The sequence below is a fragment of the Aquarana catesbeiana genome, linkage group LG11, assembly GCF_042186555.1.
Source record: "Aquarana catesbeiana isolate 2022-GZ linkage group LG11, ASM4218655v1, whole genome shotgun sequence".
Lineage (NCBI taxonomy): Eukaryota > Metazoa > Chordata > Amphibia > Anura > Ranidae > Aquarana > Aquarana catesbeiana.
In genome coordinates, this window is record NC_133334.1 from 209578511 (window position 1) to 209592599 (window position 14089).

Consider the following 14089-nt stretch of genomic DNA (forward strand, 5'->3'; position numbering starts at 1 on the left):
CTCAGGATCCCAGGATGATTGGGCAAATCTTCTTCTGTATGCAGAGTTCGCTTATAATAACTCCATTCACGCAGCTACTAACCAAACGCCTTTCTGGGCGAACTGCGGATTTCATCCCACATTCCTGTCTAATGACATTCCTGAAATGGCAGTCCCTGCAGTACATGACAGAATAACCTCCTTGCAGGCTAACTTCCAGAGGATCCAAAGCATGTTGCAGAAGGCTCAAAAGAACTAAAGGAGCAGTATGACCGGGGTAGGAAGGAGAATCCAACGTTTGATATAGGGGAAGAAGTCTGGTTATCCACCTCTAACCTTAAACTACAGGTGCCATCTCGAAAATTGGGACCTAAGTTCATTGGTCCTTTCCCTATCAAAAGGATTATCAATTCTGTGGCCATGGAACTAGCACTGCCAAAGACGTACAGGATCCACCCTGTCTTCCACGTACCCCTGTTGAAGCCTGTTGTGCCCAGTTCTTTCCCAGAAAGAAGAGAGGTCCCCCACCAATCAGGGTGGATGGGGAGAACGAGTTTGAGGTGGAGGCCATCCTTGGTTGCAGAAAGAGGGGCAGGCAGCTACAGTACCTGATCCAGTGGAAAGGATACCCACCTGAGGACAATTCTTGGGAGCCTGCAAGGAATCTACATGCTCCTCGTTTAATACAAACCTTTCATCGAGACCATCCGGAGTTGATGTCTAGCTTGGGCGTCCAGTGTCCGCCCTTAGGAGGGGGGCACTGTCAGGAGACGCAGGTCGCCTCCGTCCGCCGGGCTGCGGGGCGCATGCGCAGCAGGCTGGTGTTGAGACGTGCACCCATTCGCGGCCCGATGGTGCGGCGCGCGCGGGTGCACGGCGGTCCCCGTGTGCGTGCCATCGCCCGTGCGGGTGCCCGGTAGCACGTCACGCTGACGCGCTCGCCGGGAGGCTACTTCAGACGACTCCAGCGCCCAGTCGGGTTGCTGGTTTGTCGTCAGCTGCTTCCGTGTACCTTGCTCTGAGAAAGTTCCCTGTTCCTGTTTACTGGATCCACCTGACCTCTGCCTGTTTAAAAGACCACTCTACCTGCCTGCTGGATACCCCTTGATCTCTGCTTGTTTAAGGACTATTCTACCTGCCTGCCTGATACCCCTGACCTCTGCTTGTTTAACGACCACTCTACCTGTCTGCCGGATACCCCTGATTTCTGCTTGTTTAAAGGACTATTCTACCTGCCTGCCTGATACCCCTGACCTCTGCTTGTTTAACGACCACTCTACCTGCCTGCCTGATACCCCTGATCTCTGCTTGTTATAAGGACTATTCTATTTGCCTGCCTGATACCTCTGACCTCTGCTTATTAAAGAACCACTCTGCCTGCCTGCTTGATACCTCTGACCTCTGCTTGCCCTACGGACTTCCCTGCTCTCAGGCACTCCAGTCCTGCACGGTACCCACCAGGTGTCTTCCTACTCCTACAGCGAATCCAAGTCTACCTTCCGCAGCCACCGGAAGACCGTGCCTCCGTGTGCTTCCGATCCCCTGTATCACCTTCGGGGGTTCGGGTGCGCGTGGTCGTAAGGGCGAGCCGCTCTCGGCATCTCGGCCTCGGTGAGTATTGACGTGACAAGGTATCTCCCCCAGCTAAGACCCCATATCAAGAGGTACAATTGACACTCCCCTTATTCAAATCTGCTACTACAGATGAAGTTAAACTCCTTTCTAACGCCCACCTAACCACCTGCCCTTCTGGACCCTATTCCCTCTCAAACACTATGGTCGCCCTCTGAATCTATCCTACACTCTCTAACCCACATCTTCAATCTCTCCCTCACCTCTGGCATTTTCCCCAATGCTCTAAAACATGCACTGGTCAGCCCCATACTTAAAAGGACGTCCTTGGACCCTGCCAATCTTAACAACCTGTGACCTATCCCCTTGCTCCCCTTTCCCTCTAAATTCCTTGAACGCCTGGTTTACAGCCAACTGAGTGACCACCTCATTAAGAATAACCTTCTTGATCCCCTTCAATCTGGATTTCGCCCTCATCACTCCACAGAAACTGCTCTTTTAAAACTCACAAATGACCTACTAACTGCAAAAACCAACGGACACTATTCTGTACTCCTACTTCTGGACCCTTTAGCTGCCTTTGACACGGTTGACCACCCCCTCCTCCTCAAAAAACTTTACTTCCTTGGTCTTCGTGACAATGCTCTTCAGTGGCTCTCATCCTACCTATCCCAATGCACCTTCAGTGTCACTTACAATTCTACTTCCTCCACTCCTCTTCCCTTCTCCGTCGGGGTCCCCCAAGGTTCTGTTCTTGGACCTCTTTTATTTTCAATCTACACCTCTTCCCTGGGTCAGCTGATAGCCTCTCACGGCTTTCAATATCATTTCTACGCTGATGACACACAAATCTATCTCTCCACCCCTCAACTCACTCCATCAGTCTCCTCACGCATCACTAACTTACTAACAGACATATCTGTATGGATGTCACACCACTTCCTCAAACTCAACTTGGCCAAAACCGAGCTTATAATATTTCCTCCCCCACGTGCCTCTTCCCCTGACTTCTCTGTCAAGAGCAATGGCACAACCATCCACCCATCCCCACATGTCAGCGTGCTAGGTGTTATCCTGGACTCTGAACTCTCCTTTCGGCCCCACATCCAATCACTTTCCAAAGCTTGCCACCTTAACCTCCGCAACATCTCCAAACTACGTCCCTTTCTAACCAAGGAAACCACAAAGCTCCTGATTTACTCCCTGGTTATCTCTCGCCTTGACTCTTGCAACTCCCTCCTCATTGAATCATGAATGCTGCTGCCAGACTCATCCACCTTACAAACCGCACAGTGTCTGCTACCCCTCCCTGCCAATCCCTCCATTGGCTGCCACTTGCCCAACAAATTAAATTCAAAATACTAACATTAAGTTACAAAGCCATCCACAATTCTGCCCCCAGCTACATCACTAGCCTAGTCTCAAAATACCAACCTAATCGCCCTCTCCGTTCCTCCCAGGACCTCTTGCTCTCTAGCTCCCTCATCACCTCCTCCCATATCCGCCTCCAGGACTTCTCCCGAGCCTCGCCCATCCTCTGGAATTCGCTACCCCAATCTGTCAGACTGTCTCCAAATTTATCCACTTTTAGGCGATTCCTGAAAACTTTCCTCTTCAGAGAAGCCTATCTACCTCCATCTAACAACTGCACTATTTTCTCCATTAGCTCATCCCCCACAGCTATTACCCTTTTGTATAACCTGACCCTCCCTCCTAGATTGTAAGCTCTAAATAGCAGGGCCCTCTGATTCCCCCCTGTATTGAATTGTATTGTAATTGTACTGTCTGCCCTAATGTTGTAAAGTGCTGCGTAAACTGTCGGCGCTATATAAATCCTGTATAATAATAATAATAAAAAACAGAAGCAAAACAGAGTATCCTATGAAGGGGTTGCTGAGGATCCAACAGTATCTCTGGACTCTGTCCAAATATCCCATACTTTGGAGAATTTTATTGGACATCCCCTAGATTCATATGTAAATTTATACATTGGAACCGCTTTATTGACTATATTTAACTGCAGCTCTGGAAGGTTTACACCCATTCATGACCAGGCCATTTTTTGCAATATGGCACTGCGTTGCTTTAACTGACAAATGCGCGGTTACACTTCCTCTTTTGTGTAATTTTGTTGTGTTTTTTGGCCTTTTTGGTCATTCACATCATTGCTGACAGTCCTAGAGGTGTTGCCTGGTCACTTCTGGTGCGCCACCTAGTGTCACTTCCGGTGTGGCCAGCACTATTGACTATACTGATTTGATTGATGTATTTCTCTTCCTGATTTAGCCAGAAGTGTCACTTTCGGTTTTACTGCCTATTAGTAGATGCCCCTGCAGTGTCCGCCCCTAGGTTTTGGCGCCGTTTTTTGGCGCCAAATTTGGAGAGGGGGAGGGTATTTAAACACTCTGGTGTTGGTTCTATAGAGATCCAGCCTGAGAGGAGGAGCATGTCATTTTCTTTATATATCATTTGATCCAGGTATTTTATGCTATTCTGAAGAAATTCTAGACCAATCCTTGATGAACCCTTGCTTTAGTTTAGGGTCTTCTGACTGAAATCTTGCTGTTTTTAGGTTTTTTTGCTGTCCTTTTCTCCCCCTTTTTTTTGGGCTTTGTCTTGGAAGAAACATGAATTAATGTAGTCAAACAACTTGGACTTTTGGTTTCAAGCCAGTCCTTCATTACAGGTATAGATTCCTCTATTGATATAAAAAAATTTTTTTTTTTCTTTAGAAAGAAAAAAATAAAAAATAAATATAAAAAATAAAACAAAGAATTAAGAAGACTCAAATGAATAGATTGCTTTATTCCTTTCTCCACTCATATTCTAGGACCTCTTCCATCAGTTAAAAATGCGATTTTACTTACCCTCTGTGGTCATCAGCTGATCCTCCGGCTGGGTTTGTTTCCCGATTTAAGTAGCTTAACTATTTGAGTTTGCATTCAATCCGCTATTTCAATTTTTTGAAAGACCTGCATACAGGTAAACAGATCCCATATTTGGCTTGAATATTGCATTGGCAGTTTGGATGTGTGGTATTATTTTTGCTTTGTATTTATACTGATTTTTTGATTGTCTCTTTAATGTGTATTTTGTAATTTACTCTATTGTTTTCTTAGTGCCTGATAGATACTACTCTCCTGAAAAAGCCACGGCATGTGGTGAAACATGTTGAGAAATGAATCCTTCGGTTGCACTATTTAAAGATTGTTTCAGTACATTGAATGTAAACTCTTTTTACAAATATGTTTTTATCAACTTTTCTAAATAAAATGTCAAAATTTTTTATGTAAATTCTGTGTCACCCTTTTGCACCTTTAAAATCCCAGTTCCTTCTATGTTTTGTATATTGCATACTTTAGGGATGTGGTGCCAATACTTATATTGGATGTGAGGCAATTATTCATATTTTCTCCTTTGGATATATTGGGGTGGTTAAACACCCATTTTTTTTGCTTCTCATCATACTGTATTATTGTCTTATAATTATTTTCACTTTTTTGTTTCCTTAGTAGTAGGAGCATCTGCATTTGAAATATGGCTACCTATAGAGGTATAGGCTTCGAGGGGTTAATGGACAAGATCCATCAAGCCCAAGGTTCCTCTTATGGGGGTATGACTATGGATCATTTTTTCGTCAGTTTACCAATTTCCGACCGCCGCACGACTATGTACGTCCTAAGTTTGAACGGGGATATCGTTGTTATGGCAGCAGCTAGCTCACTTTTATCGGTGGCGGGAGATCACTTTTATCGGTGGCGGGAGAGGGGCCCTCCCCTCCCGCCGCGATCCGGTGCCCTCCGCCGCTTACCGGAGCTGTCGGTAGCGGCGGAGGCGATCGCGTCCTGTGCCGTGGTGTGTCTGGAGACGAGTGAGGCCAAGATGGCGCTCACTCGTTTCCATGACACTGCTGGGCGGAAGCGACGTCAAAACGTCACTTCCGTCCACGCCTCTTAAAGGCATATTTTTTCAAATGTCATTTTTCTAAATGACTTTTTTTTTTTTTTTTTTTTTTTTTATTGCATTTTAGTGTAAATATGAGATCTGAGGTCTTTTTGACCCCAGATCTCATATTTAAGAGGTCCTGCCATGCTTTTTTCTATTACAAGGGATGTTTACATTCCTTGTAATAGGAATAAAAGTGACACAATTTTTTTTTTTTTTAAACAGTGTAAAAATAAATAAAATATTGTAAAATAAATAATAAAAATGAAAAAAAAAATTTTTAAAACCCCCCTGTTCTGACGAGCTCGCGCGCAGAAGCGAACGCATACGCGAGTAGCGCCCGCATATGAAAACGGTGGTCAAACCACACATGTGAGGTATCGCCGCGACCGGTAGAGCGAGAGCAATAATTCTAGCCCTAGACCTCCTCTGTAGCGCAAAATATGCAACCTGTAGAATTTTTTAAACGTCGCCTATGGAGATTTTTGAGGGTAAAAGTTTGACGCCATTCCACGAGCGGGCGCAATTTTCAAGCATGACATGTTGGGTATCAATTTACTTGGCGTAACATTATATTTCACAATATAAAAAAAAATTGGGATAACTTTACTGTTGCTTTATTTTTTTATTCAAAAAAGTGAATTTTTTCCAAAAAAAGTGCGCTTATAAGACCGCTGCGCAAATACGGTGCAAAAAAAAGTATTGCAATGACCGCCATTGTATTCTCTAGGGTGTTAGAAGAAAAAACATATATAATGTTTGGGGGTTCTAAGTAATTTTCTAGCAGAAAAACCTGTTTTAAACATGTAAACACCTAAAATCCAAAACGAGGCTGGTCCTTAAGTGGTTAAAAAGATTATTGGAAAAAAAGGCCTGTGTTTTTTGGAACAACAAATATTTTCAGAAATACATAGAAGATAGAATTGTGCCTTGGGGACTATGGATACAAATTTTTCCCAACCTGTTAAAAATCGAACCTGAATTTAAGGCAGATTGGGAATCAAATTTACAATCCTGTTCCTTTAAAATGATGGAGGCTCTCTGCCAGAATTATCAAAGAGAATTAGAGGTTATCAATGGAGACATTGAAAAATTATACACTGACAACAACAGTCTTGTCTCTGACCCTACCTTCTCTGACAGAGAGCTAACACTAGAGAAACATTTAGAACATTTTGTCACTGATATCCTTAAAACCAAAGATAAAAAATACTACTGTGATAGATTGGCATATGAAAGCAGTACGGCCTACAAATGGTCTACTATGAACTCACAAAAGAGGAACAAACCTTTTTCTCTTGGACATAACTCGGCCCATGATCCAAGTGACTCTGACGAATCTTCCATTTCTTCCTCATCCCTAGCAGGTGCCAACTCCAATACATTATCTGGCACACAGAAACGTAAATTTGATAGGTCAGCGTCAACCGTCTCGGCTGCTAAACGCACCCCGCAGGACACCACCCGTTCCGGGCTTCGCTCACAAACAAAAAACACACTTTCTTGCTCCTCTAATTCTTTTGGTGATGGACACTCCAATTCTTCATATTCGGGTTCACAATTGGGAGCAATACCCAAGGTAAGCCACCCAACAGTTATTACCACTTTGGGGGGACTCACAAGGACTTCCCAATCTTGGGGATCTTCGCACGGCACCCATCTTTTCACTGACACCAAATTTGGAAAATATAAAGAAAGTTCCCAATGCACCCCCAACACTCAAGGGGACAGCCAAGGCGGTTTGCAAGTAATCAATCTATCCTCCTGTCCTTTGGTGGAAGATCAGATCCGGGTTCTCAGCCTGGGCCTGACCTTCCGTCCTGACCAGGAGGTGGGTGCTTTTGAGATCATAAAAGATGTGCATCTCTTTGCCAGAAAATTAATGTTCAAGGTTATATTCAACAAGGACCCTAGCTGTTCTTATGTCAATCCGGACAGTCTTTGGATGAATAAAACCATTAATGAGATAAAGGCATTACAGGATTTAATGAAATTATGGGAGGAAGGCAATACATTTGATGATTCCCTGGAGGAGCCAACTGTCAATTCTTCCTCAGACCCCCCATCTGGGAGGATTTTCCCACCACTCCATCTTTATAGACCAAAATCTACTTCTTTTCCCGCCCTACAGGGCAACCCGAGCATTTGGGCCTTTACCCAACAGGTTACCAAAGAGATCCAGGCCACAGCTTGGAAACGATCTACTGGTTGCTCCAACTTGAAACCCGCCCTTCGCAGAGCTTTATCCTCTTTGAAACACAATGATCATATTGTCATCAAACCCTCGGATAAAAGGGGGGAATATAGTAGTTATGGATAGGGATTTTTACAAAAAAATGGTTCTGGATCTCTTGGGTAACCGCAGTTGGTATCGACCCGTTCCCTCTTTTCAAGTTAAATATGCAGAGACGAAGTTAAAGATCCTTGTCAGTCGGGCATTTCACAATGACCTCATTGACAAGAAGACATTTGATTTTTTGATTGTTGAAACCCCCAGGACCCCCACCCTATACGCCTTGCCCAAAGTCCATAAGCATCTCAAATTTCCTCCCGGTCGCCCAATAGTTTAGGGCAACGGGTGTTTAACTGAGCCTGTGAGCAAGCTTGTGGATGACTATTTGCCACCGCATGTCGGCTCGCTTAGCTCCTATATACAGGACACTGCTGACCTCCTGAGATCCCTGGATGCTATTTGTGTACCACTGGGGTCTCTATTGCTCTATTGGTCGCTATTGATGTGGAGGCCCTCTACAACTCCATCCCCCACGAGCGGGGGTTGGGGTTGTGGAGGGCTTCCTATCAGAAAGGGGCCCTGGAGCCTCTGCTTACAATTGTTTCATCTTGGATCTTTTACAGTTTATTCTAACTAATAACATCTTTCTCTTCGACCACTCCCACTACCTCCAGGTACAGGGTGTTGCAATGGGGACTAAATGTGCCCCATCGTACGCCAATCTGTACTTGGGGGGGTGGGAGCGGGAGATTTTCTCCTCAGATGACTATAGCAAATTTTTTAACAATGTTTTGATTTGGCGTCGATTCATCGACGACATCTTTGTGGTGTGGACTGGTTCCAAGGAGGAACTTCTTCTTTTTTTGGACAAACTTAAGGCCAACTGATATAATCTCAAATTCACTATGACGTACGATCATAATATGATCAATTTCTTGGATATTTCTATTTATCTTAATTCAGATGGTACACTTGGCTCCTCCCTTTTTAGGAAGTCCTCGGCAGGAAACACCATCTTACACGCGGCCAGCTCCCACCCTAAGTCCTTGGTGGTGAGCATTCCTTATAGTCAATATCTACGAATAAGAAGGAACTGCAGCCGCGACCAGGACTTTGAAAAGGAAGCATGGGCCTTGCAGTTACGCCTCTTGGATAGAGGCTACAGTCATTCCATTCTCAAAAAGGCATACCATAGGGCCAAATCACACAATCGAACTGAATTAATCCATTCGTTGAAACCCCGAAAATCGGATCAGCAGGTCCGGCTGATAACGACATATTGTAAACAGCATCAAAAAGTCCGTGAGATTATCCAGAAATATTGGCCTCTATTATCCAATGACAAAGTAATCTCCAAATATGTTAAACCAACTCCCTCCATTACCTATAGAAGATCTAGGTCCTTAAAGTATCAATTGGTCCATAGCTACTTGACACAGAGATCTGTCAGAGATATTCGGAAAGGCACTGCCCCGTGTGGCAGGTGTGATTTCTGCAGATATGTTTTAGAGGAGATAACCCTTCCAGATGGGACTTTATATCAACCCAATTTTTATGTCAACTGTCAATCCATTGGGGTGGTCTATTATATGGGGTGCACTTGTAAGGCTTTTCTATATATTATCTATAAACCAAGAGATCCTTTCACAGGATTAGGGACCATGTGTCCCTCGTCCAAAAGAAAAAGATGGAAACAGTCGACACATGGGTTTATACCATTCATTTGATCTAACAAAGATGACATTTTTTGCCCTGGAATTTCTGCCCACTCATGAGGGGGAGAGATGTGGACAGAATTCTCTTGCAGAAGGAGACGAGGTGGGTCCATTCTTTGGCTGCCACCTCACCTCCTGGGCTCAATGAATCCATAAGCTTCAGGCCTTTCCTCTAGGGATTTGTAGGGCCATTTTTTCAGTTGCTCCCTGCAGAGGTCATTTTTTGGCCTCTATTGCTATCTGATATGTGTTGGGTTCCTGTACCAGGCTTTTCTGTACACCCTATCTGAACTGCCTTCATTTTATTTTTGGCCATTGTGATTTCTGGATCAATTATGCAGATTTATTTATTAACTATTTTTGAATGTATAAACAGAAATGGAAGAAAGGGAGAAGAAAACATGTATTTTTTTTTTCTTTCCCCAAGAGTCCCAAAATTTTAACAAGGTTTTTTGAATTAAGGAAGCACCTACAAGGATTAGATGACCATACGGACGTCCAGGGCGCCATTTCCAGTGGTAAGTCTGTTTCCACTGGCTGGTGCCAATTGCATCTTTCCCTAACCTTTGTGTGAACTTTGTCCACACAAATGGTTGCAGTTATTTTTCCACCTTTCCCGGTTACACTTCCTCTTTTACCAATAGTTTTTTATACATATTAATTTTGTTGTGTTTTTTGGCCTTTTTGGTCATTCACATCATTGCTGACAGTCCTAGAGGTGTTGCCTGGTCACTTCTGGTGCGCCACCTAGTGTCACTTCCGGTGTGGCCAGCACTATTGACTATACTGATTTGATTGATGTATTTCTCTTCCTGATTTAGCCAGAAGTGTCACTTTCGGTTTTACTGCCTATTAGTAGATGCCCCTGCAGTGTCCGCCCCTAGGTTTTGGCGCCGTTTTTTGGCGCCAAATTTGGAGAGAGGGAGGGTATTTAAACACTCTGGTGTTGGTTCTATAGAGATCCAGCCTGAGAGGAGGAGCATGTCATTTTCTTTATATATCATTTGATCCAGGTATTTTATGCTATTCTGAAGAAATTCTAGACCAATCCTTGATGAACCCTTGCTTTAGTTTAGGGTCTTCTGACTGAAATCTTGCTGTTTTTAGGTTTTTTTGCTGTCCTTTTCTCCCCCTTTTTTTTTGGCTTTGTCTTGGAAGAAACATGAATTAATGTAGTCAAACAACTTGGACTTTTGGTTTCAAGCCAGTCCTTCATTACAGGTATAGATTCCTCTATTGATATAAAAAAAATTTTTTTTTTCTTTAGAAAGAAAAAAATAAAAAATAAATATAAAAAATAAAACAAAGAATTAAGAAGACTCAAATGAATAGATTGCTTTATTCCTTTCTCCACTCATATTCTAGGACCTCTTCCATCAGTTAAAAATGCGATTTTACTTACCCTCTGTGGTCATCAGCTGATCCTCCGGCTGGGTTTGTTTCCCGATTTAAGTAGCTTAACTATTTGAGTTTGCATTCAATCCGCTATTTCAATTTTTTGAAAGACCTGCATACAGGTAAACAGATCCCATATTTGGCTTGAATATTGCATTGGCAGTTTGGATGTGTGGTATTATTTTTGCTTTGTATTTATACAGATTTTTTGATTGTCTCTTTAATGTGTATTTTGTAATTTACTCTATTGTTTTCTTAGTGCCTGATAGATACTACTCTCCTGAAAAAGCCACGGCATGTGGTGAAACATGTTGAGAAATGAATCCTTCGGTTGCACTATTTAAAGATTGTTTCAGTACATTGAATGTAAACTCTTTTTACAAATATGTTTTTATCAACTTTTCTAAATAAAATGTCGAAATTTTTTATGTAAATTCTGTGTCACCCTTTTGCACCTTTAAAATCCCAGTTCCTTCTATGTTTTGTATATTGCATACTTTAGGGATGTGGTGCCAATACTTATATTGGATGTGAGGCAATTATTCATATTTTCTCCTTTGGATATATTGGGGTGGTTAAACACCCATTTTTTTTGCTTCTCATCATACTGTATTATTGTCTTATAATTATTTTCACTTTTTTGTTTCCTTAGTAGTAGGAGCATCTGCATTTGAAATATGGCTACCTATAGAGGTATAGGCTTCGAGGGGTTAATGGACAAGATCCATCAAGCCCAAGGTTCCTCTTATGGGGGTATGACTATGGATCATTTTTTCGTCAGTTTAACCACTTCCCGACCGCCGCACGACTATGTACGTCCTAAGTTTGAACGGGGATATCGTTGTTATGGCAGCAGCTAGCTCACTTTTATCGGTGGCGGTAGATCACTTTTATCGGTGGCGGGAGAGGGGCCCTCCCCTCCCGCCGCGATCCGGTGCCCTCCGCCGCTTACCGGAGCTGTCGGTAGCGGCGGAGGCGATCGCGTCCTGTGCCGTGGTGTGTCTGGAGACGAGTGAGGCCAAGATGGCGCTCACTCGTTTCCATGACACTGCTGGGCGGAAGCGACGTCAAAACGTCACTTCCGTCCACGCCTCTTAAAGGCATATTTTTTCAAATGTCATTTTTCTAAATGACTTTTTTTTTTTTTTTTTTTTTTATTGCATTTTAGTGTAAATATGAGATCTGAGGTCTTTTTGACCCCAGATCTCATATTTAAGAGGTCCTGCCATGCTTTTTTCTATTACAAGGGATGTTTACATTCCTTGTAATAGGAATAAAAGTGACACAATTTTTTTTTTTTTAAACAGTGTAAAAATAAATAAAATATTGTAAAATAAATAATAAAAATTAAAAAAAAAATTTTTAAAACCCCCCTGTTCCGACGAGCTCGCGCGCAGAAGCGAACGCATACGCGAGTAGCGCCCGCATATGAAAACGGTGGTCAAACCACACATGTGAGGTATCGCCGCGACCGGTAGAGCGAGAGCAATAATTCTAGCCCTAGACCTCCTCTGTAGCGCAAAATATGCAACCTGTAGAATTTTTTAAACGTCGCCTATGGAGATTTTTGAGGGTAAAAGTTTGACGCCATTCCACGAGCGGGCGCAATTTTCAAGCATGACATGTTGGGTATCAATTTACTTGGCGTAACATTATATTTCACAATATAAAAAAAATTGGGATAACTTTACTGTTGCTTTATTTTTTTATTCAAAAAAGTGAATTTTTTCCAAAAAAAGTGCGCTTATAAGACCGCTGCGCAAATACGGTGCAAAAAAAAGTATTGCAATGACTGCCATTGTATTCTCTAGGGTGTTAGAAGAAAAACCATATATAATGTTTGGGGGTTCTAAGTAATTTTCTAGCAGAAAAACCTGTTTTAAACATGTAAACACCTAAAATCCAAAACGAGGCTGGTCCTTAAGTGGTTAAAAAGATTATTGGAAAAAAAGGCCTGTGTTTTTTGGAACAACAAATATTTTCAGAAATACATAGAAGATAGAATTGTGCCTTGGGGACTATGGATACAAATTTTTCCCAACCTGTTAAAAATCGAACCTGAATTTAAGGCAGATTGGGAATCAAATTTACAATCCTGTTCCTTTAAAATGATGGAGGCTCTCTGCCAGAATTATCAAAGAGAATTAGAGGTTATCAATGGAGACATTGAAAAATTATACACTGACAACAACAGTCTTGTCTCTGACCCTACCTTCTCTGACAGAGAGCTAACACTAGAGAAACATTTAGAACATTTTGTCACTGATATCCTTAAAACCAAAGATAAAAAATACTACTGTGATAGATTGGCATATGAAAGCAGTACGGCCTACAAATGGTCTACTATGAACTCACAAAAGAGGAACAAACCTTTTTCTCTTGGACATAACTCGGCCCATGATCCAAGTGACTCTGACGAATCTTCCATTTCTTCCTCATCCCTAGCAGGTGCCAACTCCAATACATTATCTGGCACACAGAAACGTAAATTTGATAGGTCAGCGTCAACCGTCTCGGCTGCTAAACGCACCCCGCAGGACACCACCCGTTCCGGGCTTCGCTCACAAACAAAAAACACACTTTCTTGCTCCTCTAATTCTTTTGGTGATGGACACTCCAATTCTTCATATTCGGGTTCACAATTGGGAGCAATACCCAAGGTAAGCCACCCAACAGTTATTACCACTTTGGGGGGACTCACAAGGACTCCCCAATCTTGGGGATCTTCGCACGGCACCCATCTTTTCACTGACACCAAATTTGGAAAATATAAAGAAAGTTCCCAATGCACCCCCAACACTCAAGGGGACAGCCAAGGCGGTTTGCAAGTAATCAATCTATCCTCCTGTCCTTTGGTGGAAGATCAGATCCGGGTTCTCAGCCTGGGCCTGACCTTCCGTCCTGACCAGGAGGTGGGTGCTTTTGAGATCATAAAAGATGTGCATCTCTTTGCCAGAAAATTAATGTTCAAGGTTATATTCAACAAGGACCCCAGCTGTTCTTATGTCAATCCGGACAGTCTTTGGATGAATAAAACCATTAATGAGATAAAGGCATTACAGGATTTGATGAAATTATGGGAGGAAGGCAATACATTTGATGATTCCCTGGAGGAGCCAACTGTCAATTCTTCCTCAGACCCCCCATCTGGGAGGATTTTCCCACCACTCCATCTTTATAGACCAAAATCTACTTCTTTTCCCGCCCTACAGGGCAACCCGAGCATTTGGGCCTTTACCCAACAGGTTAC